The following is a 17,024-nucleotide window of genomic DNA, read 5'->3' as shown; positions in this document are numbered from 1 at the left end:
CCCGCGGGGGGCGCTGCATCAACAGGAATGGGGGCGCGTCCCGTGCCGCCGGGCTCGCGGGGGTCCCTGTGCCCTGAGGCCGCGCCGGGCACTGCGCTCCGGGCTCCGCCGCTGTCAGGCCCGCGGCTCCGGCCTCTTCTGAAGGGCCACCGAGACAGTTCGGGGCTCCCAGGCGGACGGAGAAGCCCGAGGGCATCGAGGGCATCTTGCCGAGTGTCTGTCCAGCAAAGCTGAGGGCGACTGCTTTAGAAATTGACTGCGATGCTGGGTGGGCAACAACATCTTAATGAACGCTCCAGCAGCTACTCAGAGCCCAGCCCAGATGCGCTCTCGGGGCTGGCGCTCAGGGCGGGAACCCCCCGCCGTTTGCAGACAGCTTGGCGGCCGCCCCTCCGCCCCCTGTCACCGCCAGGCCGGTGGCACCGCGGCCCTGTCACCCCCCGCGGCCCAGGTGGAAGAGCAGCGGAGCTGGAGGGAGCGGAGCTCAGCGGGGATCCCCGGTGTGAGGGTGTTTTTGGCAGCCCCTCCCACCCGGGGCTCTCGGGGAGAGCCTAGCAGTTGGCATTGTCTGATAATAGTGCTGCTGTAATCTCGGGCAGTCGTGCCCATAAACAAAGCAAGGACTTCTAGGGAGAGGTAATATCTTTTATTAGATTAGACCAGCTGATTTAAAGGTCAAGTTTGCAGGCGCAGTTTCAACCCTTCATGTCCCAGAATGTATTTTTTGAAGATCTGTTGGGCTATTAAAGTTACTACTTCTCATACAGACCAATTTGCAGAGGCTCCAAAATAAGCCATTGAGTTTATTGAGTAGCTGAGGAATTCATGAGGTTTCATGTTTATGGATTTTTTCCCTTAAAGCTAATGATATAGATTTATGAGATAAAGCAAAAAAAAACCCCTCCTTTTTCCCCTTTTTTTTTAAATTTATGTTAGGCCCTACCTTTTGGCTGTCTCAAATCACATTAAAAATTAATACATATAATATGTGTACATCCTAATTATTTAGGGTATTAACGCTGCAAGTTGTTACTAATTCCTGGTTTTTTTACATGACCAGGCATGAAAAATCATGCATGGATCACTAGTCTGTAAACATAAAAACATCAGGCCTTGTCATTCCAACTATATTTGGAATTGCTTAAATTCATCTCTGTATGTGGCCAATCTATAGTAAATCAGTGATACATTTGCCTTGAACCTGTTTAGGAAATAATACAGTTCCCTCAAAATCCTTTTGCATTTAAGCTACATCTTCAGCTGCGTCAGCTATTAAAAAAAGCATGACATACATTTCCACAAATATATTTGTGGCAAAATGGTAATCTAAAAATTCTGGGATCAATCCTAGCATTGATGTAACTCCCAATCTGATTTGTATTTTCACACCAGTGTGAAAGGGAGGTTATTTAATATTTAACATTAAAGAAAACAAGATAGTTACTGTAAAAAAAAAGAGTGATAAGGGGGTATTTGTTCTTCATTCACTTAATTTTGGCAGACAGACATTTAATTTGTATACAGCTACAAGCACTCTTGGTTTGACAGAATTACAGATGGATCCCAGACATGGAATTTACCCTGTCTTTACACATAAGCCTTTCATGGGTTTGTGGTGCTCCTTTTGATCTGGCTTGGAACATGCAGTTCAGTGGTCCTAAACAATTATAGCTGCAGAAATATTTTATAAACTAGTTTTGGCCACTTTAACAGTGGCTTTGCAACTATAAATGGAAAATCATTTATGAGTAGGATGCCAGTTTGATTTAGGATTCATTTTTCTATGCAACAGTCCCTGAGCAGGAGTGAGTTTGTCAGGCACAGGAATACGGAAGATCCATGGAATTTTCTGCTTGCAGAACAGTACTACCTTCAGGGTACCTTTTAATGTCTGTATGGAACCCAGCTCAAAATTTGCTGTGGCACATCATCAGGTACTGCACCAGTGACATTAATGGCCTCTAACATATACTTATAGCCATTGTAGTGTTGGATGGGACTACCAAAATGCATCTGTTCTCATAATGTGACCATAAGGAATGCTGCTAAGAATGCTCTGGCAGTAAATGTCCATTAAACTTGCAAGAATATTGGTATTTCTAGGTCACTCAATCTCCTTATATGTCAGAGCTCCTAGCTCCCTTAATGACTCTTAGTTTGATTCTCTTCAGTCTCTCTTTCATTTGGCAAGAGAACAAACTGAACACTGTGCTCTAGATGTGGCTTCATCTGTGCTGAAGAGAGGGCAGTAATCATGTCCCTTGACCTGCAGGCTGTGGCACTCCAAGATGTGGTCAGTGTTCATTACTGCAGGCACACACTGCTGACTTTGTTGGTTTGTGGTCCTCTGGGTCCTCTCCTGTGGAACCGTTAGTTCCAGCCTGCACTCTCCCTGACTGTATCCTGTCCCAGATGTGGGATCCTGGCATTCTCGTTTTTGGAAGTCCAATACAGATGTATGTGTTATACATTTAGATATATGTGTTATGCATTTATTCAGCTAGTTTGAATAGCAGCTGCACTCTCCGGTATATCAACAGCCCTCCTTAATTTGGTGTCACCTTGTATTTCCAAATGTCCCGGATGAAAAAGTTAAATAATATCAGCCATTTTATTGATCCTAAGAAATATCCCTTGGAGTCACCTGCTAATTGGACTTGAAACAGTTATTAGCTACCTTTTGAGGCCCATGACCTGGCCAGTTCTTAATGCACCTTGTAGTATAGCTGTATCTTCCTAATCTGGCTGCAGAACTATCAAAGTTCACAGGCAAGGGGGGCAACACCTACTCTAATCTCACCCAGGGAAGCCTGTAATGTGGTTGTAGAAGACAATCAGAGTGACTAAAAACAGTTTGTCCTTGGGAAATTCAAGACGGCTGTTCTCAATAATATTGTTGTTGTCGTGGTAATGATTCCTATGAGTACTTGCTCTGTAACTGCCCCAGCGACTGAGAGAAGGTTGATCATCTTTTCACCACCCAGATCCTCCTTTTGCAATTTCCTAAGACAGATATAACATTTTTCCAGTTGTTAGAAACGTCCTCTGATCACTGTGACCTTTCACAAGGCCCTGAGAGTGCCCTTCCAATGACTTTTGCTGTCACTCTTAGTACTCTCAGATATATTCTGTCCAATCCCATGGACGTGTATGGCATTTCTATCTTGTTTAATTAGACCCTGACTTGATCCTTGCTACTTTACATGGAATTCTGGGATCCCTGAGAGCAGACCATGCCAGTAGAAACAGATAAAATGAATACCCATGTGCTGTGTCAAAAAGTCACCTGTTCAGCAGCTGGCCTAGATTTTACTCAGTCTCTTGTTTTGCTGCAAAAGTGTCTTTACCCATGACATCCTTCATCAGTTTTAACTGTGTGTAAGCATTGCCCCTCTAATTCCATCCCTGCATGCCCAGGAAATGCTCCTGTGCTCCTCCTAGTCATTGTGTCCTCACTTCCACCTCCCATATGCTTGTTTTTTGTTGTTGAGCTCAGTCATATATACCCTGTACTGCTAAGGAAGGCTTCTGCTATATTTCCCTGTTTACTTGCAAATTAAGATGTATAAGAAATATTAATGACTCTGCCAGGTCTTACAGATCAGTTGTTCGGCCACTTCTTTCAGCAATTCCAGTGCTTTTCTTTTGACCAGTGTCTTGTGAAGCCACAACCTCTCTTTATTTCTTTGCATTTAAGAACATGTTGTTGAAATCATGAATGATTAGAGAATCATAGAATTGTAGAATATGCTGAGTTGGAAGGATCATCATCTGGCCCTGCACAGAGCACCCAAAGTCTCGCACCATGTGCCCAAGAGCGTTGTCCAAATGCTTCTTGAACTCTTTCAGGCTGGTGCTTTGACCGCTTCCCCGGGGAGCCTGTTCAGTGCTCAACCACCCTGTGGGTGAAAAGCCTTTTCCTCATATCCAGCCCAAACCTTCCCTGACTCATCTTCACCTTGTTTTCTCGAGTCCTGTAATGGATCGAGTGATGAGATCGGTGGCTGCTCCTTCTCTCCCCATCATGAGGATGTTGTAGACTGCAGTGAGGTCTCCCTTCAGTCTCCTCTTCTCCAGGCTGAAAAGAATAAGTGACCTCAGCTGCTTCCCCTCCAAACCCTTCATCATCCTCATGGCCCTCCTTTGGACAATCTCTAATAACTTAATGTCTTTTTTATGTTGTGGCACCCAAAACTGCCCCCAGGACTTGAGGTGAGGCTGTCCCAGTGTGGAGCAGAGCAGGACAATCCCCCTCCCTCACCCAGTCAATGATGCAGTGCCTGATGCAACCCAGGACATGACTGGCCCTCCTGGCTGCTGGGCCACTGCTGGCTCGTGATCAGCAGAAAGAAATTGACAACTTCTTCAGTTACACACTGCAGATTTTCATATATGGCACGTTCTTTTCCCTTTATAAATCAATATCCTGAATGTATTCAGTCAAAGTTGACTCCTACCATAAGCATTAGGGAGACCAGTATTGAGGGACTGTTAAAAGAAAGCTGAAAAGTGAAAGGGCTTCCAAAGAGAATACAATGGTTAGGACTGGTATCTTAAAACATGAAGCTCTACTAGCTCAATCTACTCTGTTTACTTGGCCTCTTTCCATAAGTCTAGAAGTATCTGTGCTTTATTTATTTTTTTTCCCCACCAGGTGTTTGTTAGCTCTTTAAATCTCACACAGGAAGAGTTTCCCAGGCTGAGAACTGAGAAAACAACAAACTCTAGAAGTAAAGGACAGGTGGGTTACAGAGCCTCACTGTGGATGTAGTTCTCACATAACTGAAGACCTGGTATTGAAGGTATGTTTAAAATAATGGAAGATGATATGTTTGTGTGTATAAAGAACTTACAGATTTGATACACAACTTGCATTAGATACCATGACATTGTGTCAAGTGAAGTCAGACTGGAAAATCTCCAGAGTATTAATATTTATGATTCAAAAAGCATGGTTCTGTACAGAACTGGGTTCTCAGGACCTCATCTTTCACTGTTTTGCAGGTGGCACTTTGTATTCAGTAGAGAGATTGCACAACTTCAGCAGCTGTTTTCCCTATTTTCAGAAAGTATATTGAAGAACTAAAGTGGGATCAAGGAAAGGTAATGAGAATGACTGAGGATATTAAAAAAAAATCTTTTGAAAGATTAGGTCTTTTTTTCACTTTAGAGGGAAGATCAAGAAAGGGGATATAGTAAAATAATGGTCTAGGTACCATAGATCAGATGACTGTGTTCTCTCTCATTTAACATGAGTTGAGAAACATCAAGGAGAATTAAAAGGTAACTTTCAAAACTGAAAAAATACCCAAACCCAACCTGTAATTACCTCTATATATAAAACTTGTAATTAGACCATAGAACTCACTGCCAAGTCACAAAGGCCAAGAATGTAACAAGATTAAAAAGAGTATTGTATTTTTAGTGATAACAAGTATATTCAAAGTTATAATTGGAGGATAAAAATAGTAGAAGGACTATTAAGTATCAAATTTCAATGTGGAAAACAACTTTATGTCTTGTAGAATGAGTTGATACGGTCATCAGCAAATTAATGAATAAAGAAGGTAGGCAAGGAGTAAGGAGTATGATCCACCCCTGCCTGCTCTGGAGTCTTTATATAGAGTAAGCCAAAGGGTAGAGTAGTTTGTGTACCAAGGCAATTCTTTATGAAGTCCTGTATTTGCTCCTGTAATTCTTTTGTTTGGGCCAGTAGTGTTATATTGAACTGCTGCAATGATGCGAAAAATTAATCTGTGTTCAATGATTGTTTAATGGGATAATCAAAATGAGTGGTTTTCAACCTATAATCTATGTATTAATGGAAATAGTAAGACATCACGAGCTGTTCAATGAATTTTGTGTTTGCCCACATGCGCCAAATAAAATCAAGGAGGGAAGGAAAGACGTAAGAGCAAAAAGCCCCAAGGTTTACTTCTATTTGTTATTTTGTAAAATTAACAAGTTGCAGAAGTAGGTGTATACATAATCCTTCCATTAAAATTAAAGAAACACTGGAATATATGATCTCAAGATTTTGTGTAAAAATTTAGAGGGACATTTATTGTATCATTGTTGCATCATTGCTGTATGGGGTAAAGCAAAAAAAAACCCATTGGTTTTATGTCTGCATTTGAGTTTTATAAAAATATTAGAGTACAGATGAAACTGGATTGTATTCTACCTTCCCTTTGAAGTTTGAAGATATGAAAGCCTTATCTGAGTTGTGACCATCATAGTTATAAGATTTAGATCATTCCATTGTATCAGTGAGTTGATCCAAAAGGCTGTCCTCCCAGTAAAATAATTCAGCAATTTGTTTATAATAAATTCATTATAACAGACAGTGTCAATATAAATATGTCCTTTTATATTTGAGAATGAATAGAAAAGTTTAATTGGTTTTCAATAATTAGAATGATAATAAATAATAAAAATTGCTGAAGTCTTGCAAAAAGAGACAATATACAGAGCTGTCAACTCTCCACTTGATCTTTCTTGAATCTCAACACTAAATTTAAACTCAAACATAATACTAACATTGTAAACCAAATATTATGTTTATGTGGACCTATGCTACTAATTTCTACTCAATATGTAGATACATTTCTAATGTTAAAAGCAAGAAGGGTAATTTAAAGGAGACTGAAAGAGCACTTGGTGGGCAAGTTAAATGAAGAACTGTTATAATAATATGGTAGTTGTAATATGAACATAATAGAATAAAGTCACATTTCAAATGCAGTAGGTCAATGCACTTTGGCATAACAGTTTAAGTTGTCAACCAGTTTTATGACTACATAAGTTCCTAATTAATGGTTGATGAGCCAAAATTCAGCAGTAGGAGATATTCAGATGTTTCCTACTATCTTAGCATCACTACTTGTGTGCTTCCACTTCCACTTTCACCTCTTCAGCTTCTCAACCACTTTTCTCAACCATTTTTCTCTGTAACGAGAAAAATATTATGGAGTTACTGTAATTACAGAAATAAGATCTGTCCTTTGAACCATATACAGGAAGCAACCACCAGATTACTTTGTATGGGTGTGCCCCTACTCTGTGATTGACAACCTACTGGTGTTCCTGGTCTTTGCTAATCTAAAAGGATGTAATTATTAACCAGCAAAAACTCCCCTCCTGCACGTGCATCCCACGTGTAGTCCTCTGCAGAACTGCCACCAGTCACTGCTACTGTTAGTACTAGACTTTTTTATTTTTTGAAGTTAGATTAAGTCTATGAGAAGAATGGTTCCATTTAGCATATACAAAAAAGTTGGTTTATGTACTATTAAAATAATAATAACAAAAGAAGGGAAGGAATGAGTATCCTTAAATGATCTTTGATCAAGGCTCAGCTGAATGCACTCCAGTAATTGTATTGTAATCAAATATGTAGTAATTGTCCTTGCTCAGTGTTTTATTCATAGATAACTAACACATGTACCATAAACCACATGACTGTATGATCAAAGGACACCTTACTGTGTGTGTCTTATCTGTAGTAGCGTACTAATCTTTATGATAATAATATTTCATTTTCTGTCATGTTTCCATGGACTTCATAAAGAATATAATAGTCTATGTTAATTGATGCCTTATAATTTTTTATATTGTTTTCTAAATGTGAAAATCTAGCAAAAAATATGCTACCATGCTATTGCACTTTCTGATAGGATGACTTCACTCATTTTTCAAGCTGGTAAGTCTCTTAGGCCAATCTAAAATGTGTCCTCAGAAAAAACAAGAAAGGATAACACAATTTGGAAACCAAAGATGAGACATACAAGACAATAAATCCACCCTGGTTGAAGAAGATAATGTATTACTTGAATTTTTTGACAGTTACTTTTGACCAACTCTCAGTACTGCTGCAGACATTCATCAAGAAGAATCATAGGTCTAAAAAGGCACCTAATAGGAGTTTGGCAGTGGGCAACAACAAACATCTGCTTGTGAATAGAACTTTGTTTTGTGATGAAAGTACTAAAATACCCCAGTGCTTAAGGCCTTATAAAAGTAAGAAAGATCTATTTTCTAGACTCTTGGCACTAAGACATGGCACAGCTGTAGCTTCTGAGGAAGGTCTTCTACCAGGCTAATGGTACTCTGAGTGTAGCACACTCTGAGATGAAGGGTGTGTAGTTTTGAGCACAAGATTCTTCCGTGGACACCATTGTGGAGTCCACTAATAACTTTTATTTATTTTGGGTATGTTCAACAGTAAAGTGGCGGTAGGCAGTGTTCATTATTCTTGAGCCTTGAGTATTTAAATTTTAAATGAAATCACAATTGAAGCATTCTTTGTCCTTCCTGATTAGGGTAGTCTTGTGTGATGGAGGAATACTGGACTCTAAATCCTGGTACAGGTTATCTCTGTATTTGTTGTATAAAAGAACATTTATACTAAGATGTAAAATGTATATGTCATATGAGGTGAAAAGAAACAAAATTATTTGCATTTAAGAAAGATACAGGAAAAAGAGCAGTGAAGGAGCTGGTAGTGTTGAACATGCCACTAAGAATGTCCTTTAGTTGGTACTGAAGTAGAAGCTATGGATAAAGGCTAGGTTGATGAAGCTGGAAGCTGTAAAAGATTGAATGGCTTGGCTGCAAGAAAGTAAGTAGAAAAGCCAAAGGTATATCCAGCACTTCTTAAGCTAGGGAATGGTGAGTAGGCCTTTTTTTCTGGATGACACTCAAGAAGGAAACTGATAACACGCACCACTCTTCCTCTTCCACAAATAGCAGGAGTAGCTAACAGTAATCTGCTTCTGAAGACTCTGGTTGTGATAGTAAGTCAGACAACATTAAGTAGTCCAGGATTTGTTTTTAAAACATGTGAGAAAGCCATTGCAGACAGTTCTATTTAGAGTCAGAGACAAAGGTATCTAGCACTTTCTGTTAAGAACTGTGGCCTCTGTTACTATGAAGAGTTTGGGTTACCTCCTCACATGGAGAACCTCTGTGTCTTTTGCTTGTTATTCTTTGAGTCAATTTTTCAGGAATAATTCAGTCATCTTGCTTTAACGCTTCAGTGAGATATCAATCATGCTTCCAGAGAGGCAACCAACAGGAATTCACGCATTTATATACTGCCCTCTTATAAATTTAGACCATATAAGTTCAAACTGAAAGAAGCTGCCCAGGGAAGTGGTTGAGTCACCATCGGTGGAGGTTTTTAAAAGGTATGTAGATATGGCACTTAGGGACACGGTTTAATGGTGGACTTGGCAGTTCTTGGCTGTTTATGACTGGATTCAATGATCTTAAGGGTCTTTTCCAACCTAAATGATTCTTTGATACTAGAAGCAGAAGTGGTATTTGGTAAGATTAAATAATAGACATTAATAATTCTCTATTTAACTTATGTCCTGTTGCAGCTGTATCATTAGTTTCCCTTGCACCATAACAATTCTAATTTGAAGCATTGGCAAAAAAAATCTGAAAGGCAAAAGAGAAGGCAATCTGGAGTCTTCAAAATGTGTTGAAATTCTCAAGGATCCTGATGAATTATGATTTTTGGGAGAAAGTAACTCAGATCTGTTTATCTTTTTTGTGCTAATTTTTACTTGATTCTCTTCAACATCATCCTTAGTTAATATTGGAAAAGGAAATATATATCGCTGCTTTTTATGGTACAAGAAAACACTTAGCTGTGTTCCAGATACAAAACAGAAACACACTGAACACCTCTGCCTTTTCCTTCATCATTAACAGTTTTGTTGTCTTCCTTTTCTGATGTAATTTATATTCATGCTACTCTGTAACAACATTCACGGGAGCCCAGATTTCTTTTACTCCTAAATTTTATTAAAAATCAATTCTTGTACTTATTGAATGCAGAATTTTTCTGCCTATAGTTTTAATTTCCCCTGTTACCTGGTTTTCTTAACATAATATTTTACATTTTTTGATTCCACATTTAATTACTGTTCTTTGCCATCTGTCTGCAGGGAAATTGGGTTTTTTGTATTACTGATACTTAAAAAAAAGAAAAATGTGAGAAACTTAATAATAATTTCCTACATTTTGAAAATGTGTGAAATACATGGCTTGAAGGTAGTGTCTCTGAAGTTTAAAATCTAAACCCCCATAATTACAAATCTGTCCTGAAGTCAAGAAGAGAATAAATCAATGCTGTGTTGCTTGCTACACAATTACTTTTTATACCATTTCCTAGAAGATGAACTTTGCAGTGAAATAGAAAATTTAAATACATGATATGAGTGTTGTAGGCCATATTTAGGTGTGTACAAACTACATGTTTGAGAATACTTGCAGACTTGAGGCACCAGATTAAGATCTAATGTTTATTACTTCCTGCAGTTTTATGCCTTGCCCCTAAGAAGGCCACTGCCACTCTTGGGACAAAGCTGGCTGATGCACTTTTAGGTCTGATTATTAACATAAAGCATCTTAAGGCTGAATCCTTTTAGCTGAGAACTTCCCCAAGAATAATAAGTCTTGCATTATAAAAACAATATAATCTAGTTATGGTTTATTTAAGTTCTGTGCAAGTAAAGAGCAGCAAATTTTGGTGGTACCAGTGTCACAGACATTTGTTTTATGAAAAATCCTCTCTCAGGATTTTGCCTGCTGAAGCTGAGAAGTTCAGCAACAAGATGTAAACAATAGGTTATCTGCTGCTGTGGAATGCAACAAGTCCATCTGGATTGGCCCAGCTTGGATGTTTAGAAATAATGGCCAATCCAGAACTGAGCTCACTCAGACACAGTCCGAGAGAGTGGGGTTTGTTATCATTCTTTACTTTTCTATTCTTAGCTTAGAAAGCTTCTGAAAAGCTCTCCTGCTTTTTCTTTTTAGTATAGTTTTAATAGATGTATATATCATAAAATAATAAATCAAGCCTTCTGATAATGGAGTCAACCTTCTCATCTCTTCCTTCACCCAAGAACCCTTGTGACCACCACAGTACCAGTTCTGCCTGACCACTTCTAATTCCTAAGAGAAGCTGTTATGTCTACTGACACTTATTGGTGTATTATTATTGACACTTTTGTGTTTGTTCCCACCTCACAAGGATTTCAAGCTCAGTTCTAATTTCTCAAATAATGCTTTTTCTCCACTGAATTAAAAAGGATTTTCATTGCTATCAGAGAAATTTAAATAACACAATTGCAGACACGTCTGTACAGTTGTGGTTTTGCTGTCCCGTTGTTTTTTTATCATTCCTATTTCATACTTAAGTTTGCTGGAGCAAAGGGGTCTGTTTTTTACCCCTTTTTCACCTCAGTTCAAAGAGCTAAAAGAATAACAATTTATCAGTCTTGGGGGTCATATATCTGAAAAATAGATTTAAATGAGTACAATCACATATCTTGTACTTAGTTTCATTTTTTGTGTCATGTCAAATTATATTTTTTTGGTTTTTGCTCACTTTTGGTTTTGGGGTTGATTGTTTTTTTCTTTTTATTTTTTTTTGTTGTTGTTGTTGCGTTTTGTTTGTTTGTTTGGTGTTTTTGTTTTGTTTTGTTTTGTGTAACTCCATGCTTATCCATATTGCTGAACTTTGCCCTTTGACAGGAAATAACAATCAGTGTAAAGATTAAAGAACAAATGCAATTCATTGCTTGATCTGGTTTCAGAGTTACATTGCAGATAACATTGTCATAATGCACATTGCATCCTGCTGTAAAACGTGAAACTGGCATGATGTGCTTTAAGAGCATGATAAGGAATCAAAGAATGCATTGAATTGAATGGAAAAGCTTTCCTCTTAGACTAGTTGTCACTGTAATGAGTCTTAATGCCATAATCATGTTAGTAACAATGAATGTCTTACCAAGGAGAAAATTAGCTTTCATAATTTATGAAAGAACAGAAATATCTGATACACTTGTGTATTAAACTGTACCCCTAAATGTTCAGAAAAAGACAAAATATTGCCCACTGCTTCCTTCATACAGAAGCGAGACAGCAAAAATCTGGTATTCAAAATTCACTATGGATGCCTTCATTATGTCTTCATAGTGTCAACAAGATGAGAATTATATTGTGATGGACCAAGTTTCTGCTACAGACTCTACATACTACTTCAGTAAATTGCAAATGTAAACTTATTAAATTGCCTTTAATTCCAAAGGTTCCTGGTGTGCCTGCTCTTATCCCAATGGGGAAGAGCTGCATCCACAGCTTCATCAGCAAATAGGGTTCCTCTCCTCTGACCTCTCTGTCTCAAGATATCTGAGTGTGGAACTGTTCTATATTGCTTCCCCTTTGTTTTTGTGATGACATCTATTTTTCCCAAAGATGTGGTTATGCACAGTCAAGAACATAAAAGGCTCTCCTGAAATATTTTGTATGCAAGGTATTGATGCCATCAACTGAAGGTTTTTTGCCTTTTTGTAAGAATAATTTGCTCTAGCAAAGTGGTTGTCTTACTTATTTTTCTTCTGTATGAAAGAGAAGAACAAGAGAGAAATAGTGCATTAAAGCCTTCCAGGATAGTCCTGCTGCAGATGCCTGGAAGTGTGACTTGACCCAGTGGTACTATATTATAGAAAAGAGGGTTGTCTGTCTTTCAGATACTGTGGAGTTTTTTAAGAAATAAGAAATGGATAAAGACCAAAGAGCATTGATATGGTGTGAAGGCACAGTAGTGCACAAATTTCTGGATGTTGGCTGGAGTAAGCTCTTCAAGGGCATCCTAAGATGTCTAAGCTGTTGAGGATTTGCTTTGAAGTTCTTGTGCTCTGAGAAATCAAGAGGAGACTCTTGAATGTAGATGCTGAGGCACTCAGAAAAGTTAGGGTTTGATAGAATCACTATACAGTTACATAAAACGTATGTTTATTTAAAGTATGTGAAGTTCTAGGATAATACTATCCTTTTCATCTATCTTTCTCTTAGTATTTCATCTATCTTCACAAGTAACACCTTTGCTGGAGCTGTAGATCTCTCCTTGAACACAGACTATCAGTTTTCCTGTAAGAATATCTATTTTTCTAATGGGCCTTAATATTCCTGACTGGACCATGACTGTTATTGTGGAAGGTCGTGCTCTTTTTCCTTCCCTACATGCTTCTACCCACACCATTCCCAGCGCTTTCTTTCACTGATGTTAGCATGCAGTAGAACCATGGCTGATTTATCCTTTTGTCATTATAGTACAAGACTAGTAAAGAAATAGCCAGACTCAGTGCACTTAAACATACTTTGTCTAAGTCAGTCATCAAAGATGATCAGGAGCAGCAAGACAAAGATGGCACTGCAGGAGCCAGCAACTAGATTGTCTTAGGCCGCAGTAGAGCCATGTTTTTGAGTGTTGTTTAGTGGCAGCGAGAGATTATTTAAGCCAAAGGCATCATGGTTCAGCCCACCATTGTTGGCTATATATTTTTACTTTTGCCTTTGTGCTGGTGCTCATGCTTGTCTAAAAGGTGCCCCAACCTACTGGATTGTAAAATCTGGTGGAAGTTGAAGGAATATGGATGAATTTCCTGTGGAATCAGAAAGGTAGTGTACCCCATCCTTCACTGTGGATGGGGTACACTTTAGTTCTCTTCTTCTGTGGGAGAACAATATAAACACCTTGTTCAGATCCCATAAATTAGTAGGAGGAAATCTGTCCAAATGTCAAATTCCAAAACGCTGCAACATTCAGGTTCCAGATTTTGTAATTGTGCAGAAGCCCAAGTTCGCTGCTATATAGGTAGAATCCAATAAACAGAAAATGTCAGAAAGAACCATTGAACATAAAATCCAATCTCCTCTTTAGCCTGTCACTTCACTGGAGGAACTGGGACAAACTATATAAACCACAATCAGTATTGTGCTAGTTATGACTAGCAGCCTGGGAGCAGAAGTGTTTGAGCTTGGACAGGGAGGGAAATATTTCTCTAAGTGTCATTTAATTATGCTTTTTTTTTTTTGTCTTTTTTTTTCCTCTCCACTAATACCTGCATCAGTGATCAAAACTTGTCCTGACAGTGCCTTGAGTAAAGGCATACTGAGTTGTACTGGTTTGTCTGTGGCATTATGATTGTATGTATGCTCTACAAATAGCTATTGCAACTAAGCAAGATAACCTGCTGTGGCTTTCCAGGTGCATACCGTTTCCTTCTGTTATACTTTATCTTATCCTGGACTTCAGCTGGAAATTTCCATGTGGTCTTTCTACTTTCTTCTGACACAATCAGATAAATTATTTCAAATAATTTATTTAACAATGTGAAGGCTGATGTTGCTTGAAGAAGGCTAGGAAGGACTTTGCCCGATTTAGAGCAGAAGAATTGGTAAAGGAGTGCTGTCATGGGAAAGCCTTGATGCTGTTCTGCTAAAGACACTCAGCTTTCATAAAGCAAATGAATTTTCTCTTTACCAGAGGAGACTGGCTGTCCATTGCTACAGCATGCCATTTTCCAAAACTGTAGATGTAGCAATCTCCAGTGGCAGTGTGATGATGGAAGGCTGGGGACCATTGGCTGCCGTGGGGTATATCTGTTCTCCTTCCTGGCTCTCTAGTGCTGTGGATTGATAGCACCAGTCATGCCTGCCTATGCCAGCTGAAGAACTTCCTGCTTCTCTTCTGAATGCAACTAGACTGTAGATCTGTGAGTATTCCCTAACATACTTCAGACAAAGGTATTAGCAAGACCTGTCATTTAAATCCTTTAAGCCAACTTACTTATTTTGACCAAAGTGGGTTAGGGACTCCTCTTAGGTGTGCATCTGAATGTGTCTGCCTTAGCTCTGCACAGCTACATTACAGAGTTCAGACTGCTATATCTTCTGTGGCTAGACTGCATCCTGTACCTAAAGTAGACTTATTTAGAGCAACTTTTAATATTTTAATTAATTTATAGATACATTTCCTTTCCTTCTTTCAAGTTAGTTGTTCTTCACTTAACAGCATGTTCTCTGAGTCATGTTTCATTCTTCATCTCCCTAGGCTTCTTCAGCCTCTTTGGAGGTAGAAGACATGATCATATCCCTGAATCACAGATTACTGGAGGCTGTGAGAATGTACAGAACTTATATATTCTATGCTTGCCCTGTTTGTGTGCTCTCCCCGAGGCTCCTGCTAATTGTCACTGTTGGGAATTGAATACGAGGCTAAGGAGATCTTTGGTTTTACCTGTTATGGCTGTTCTTATAATTTATTTTTATATGGCTCCAGGAAGACAGCAACTACTCTGTGACTTGGCAGCTTGTCATTCAGTAGGGAAATACTTCTCACTTTTCTGACCATGTGGAGTCAAGAAGAGGGAGAAGTTGAAGAAATATGTAAGCGTGAAGAAAAGTATTTGACCTTCACATAAGCATGCAAGAGAGAAAAGAAAGACAATGAAAGCAGGGAATACAATGAAGAGGTAGGGTAGATGCTCTTCATTGATAAAGAGCAAAGGAACAAGGAATCTATTAGTAAGGCAAGGCACAAACTGAGGAAGACACTATATCAGAGGGAAGCAGTCAGCACTGTAGCAAACTATAGTAAAAGCAATGCAAAATGTTTACATAGGATTTTAAGAACAAATAGAGATGGCAAGATCTGAAATTTATTTTTGAAATTTTAAAATCTTTAGAAAATAAAAGCATTAAAGAAATGCTTTTTGTGAATACTCTAAGTTCTCATTAACAGGGCAGTGTTTTCAATGATGTATTAATTCACCTGTTCAAAATGCTTCAGTCATCAAATCATGGAACTTAGAATTGCAGTGTTTGTATGTATGTGTGTGTGCATGTGTGCCTCTGTGGTTTGGGTGAAACTGGTATTTTTTCATTTGAATCAGACAAAGGTGGGGCCAGGGTGTTTTCTTTCAGGCATTTATTTATCATAGTTTGCTTTGTTGTTCAAACATTATGTGACTCCACCCTCTCCCATTATTACCGAGCAAGGATACAAGGCTGCTTCAGAGAGTTTCTATGTTCACACTATTGAATTCTGGTGTCAAGTTGGTTTCTAATACCTTTAGAAGCAAGACTTTGGAGGGTAATTTGTAAGTGCTGTATCTTGACTGCAAAAATCTGTCTCTTTGGAAGCAAATGATGTTGAGAGAACATTCTTATGCTATTCTATTATTAATTGGAAAGAAATTGTCCCTTTCACTCCATTCCAAACTGTGTTGTTGGCCTTTGTGCATCCAAGATGGTATCTGCTATGTTTAGGAATGAGCGGGTTTGATCTCCTGGAAGTATTTCAAAGGAATATGCTGTCAGTCCATGGGAGCATACCTTCATCTCCCCCACAGACAGGATACCATGGTTGCTCATGCTGGAAGGAAATAGTGCTTTATGCTAAGGGTGTCACAAATCACACCTCATGTTTCCAATGCAAATGTGGAGCTCCAGGAAACAAACTGGTTCCTTCTATCCCAGTACTCCCTGTGGGGTGATGCAACTCTCTTGTCTTTAGTGTAGAATAGTAGCTGCAGACAAAGGTAAATTCATTAAAATTATGGCTGAAAGGGAAAATCAACCCTGTTAACTACTTCTGTGTGTGAAACTGGGTCATTAGTCCATGCAAATTTGTTGTGCTTGGACCTCTTACAGCATGTCTAGATCTCCTCAAGTCCCAAAATAGCAGGAAAGAGAATGGGGTGGATAAAAATAAGGTGAATTGTCAGTCTCCTTGGGAAAGCTGTCAGTATGTTTGCTGCCACTGAAATATTTCTCACCTTTGTGGAGAGCAAAGTTCCATGTTTCAGTGGTGCTGCAGAAAATTAATTAACTGCAGGATTTTGCTATTTTTCAATGTAACACATAGACAATCTCACCTGTCTCAGTCGTAAACTTTTCCGTGTCTACTCAGTAAAGTCACCTGTTATTTTTTTGCTAGGTGTAGATTCACTCTCAGAACAAAGATTCCTTTAAAGTCAGTGTGTGTAGCACCCTAACACAGAGCACTACATCCAGAAGCAGAAGGAGCAACTATGCAAGGGAGCGGATTCATCAGAGGTCAGGCAGGAACATTTCTTGTAGATGACTAATGGTAAGGGATGGGCAAACCTTGTGTTGTTTTGAGGTTTTGTGAACCTTGTGAACTGTACTTTTGGTTTCAC

Source organism: Geospiza fortis, unplaced genomic scaffold (assembly GCF_000277835.1).
Source record: "Geospiza fortis unplaced genomic scaffold, GeoFor_1.0 scaffold195, whole genome shotgun sequence".
Classification (NCBI taxonomy): Eukaryota; Metazoa; Chordata; class Aves; order Passeriformes; family Thraupidae; genus Geospiza; species Geospiza fortis.
Note: the sequence above shows the minus strand (reverse complement) of the source record.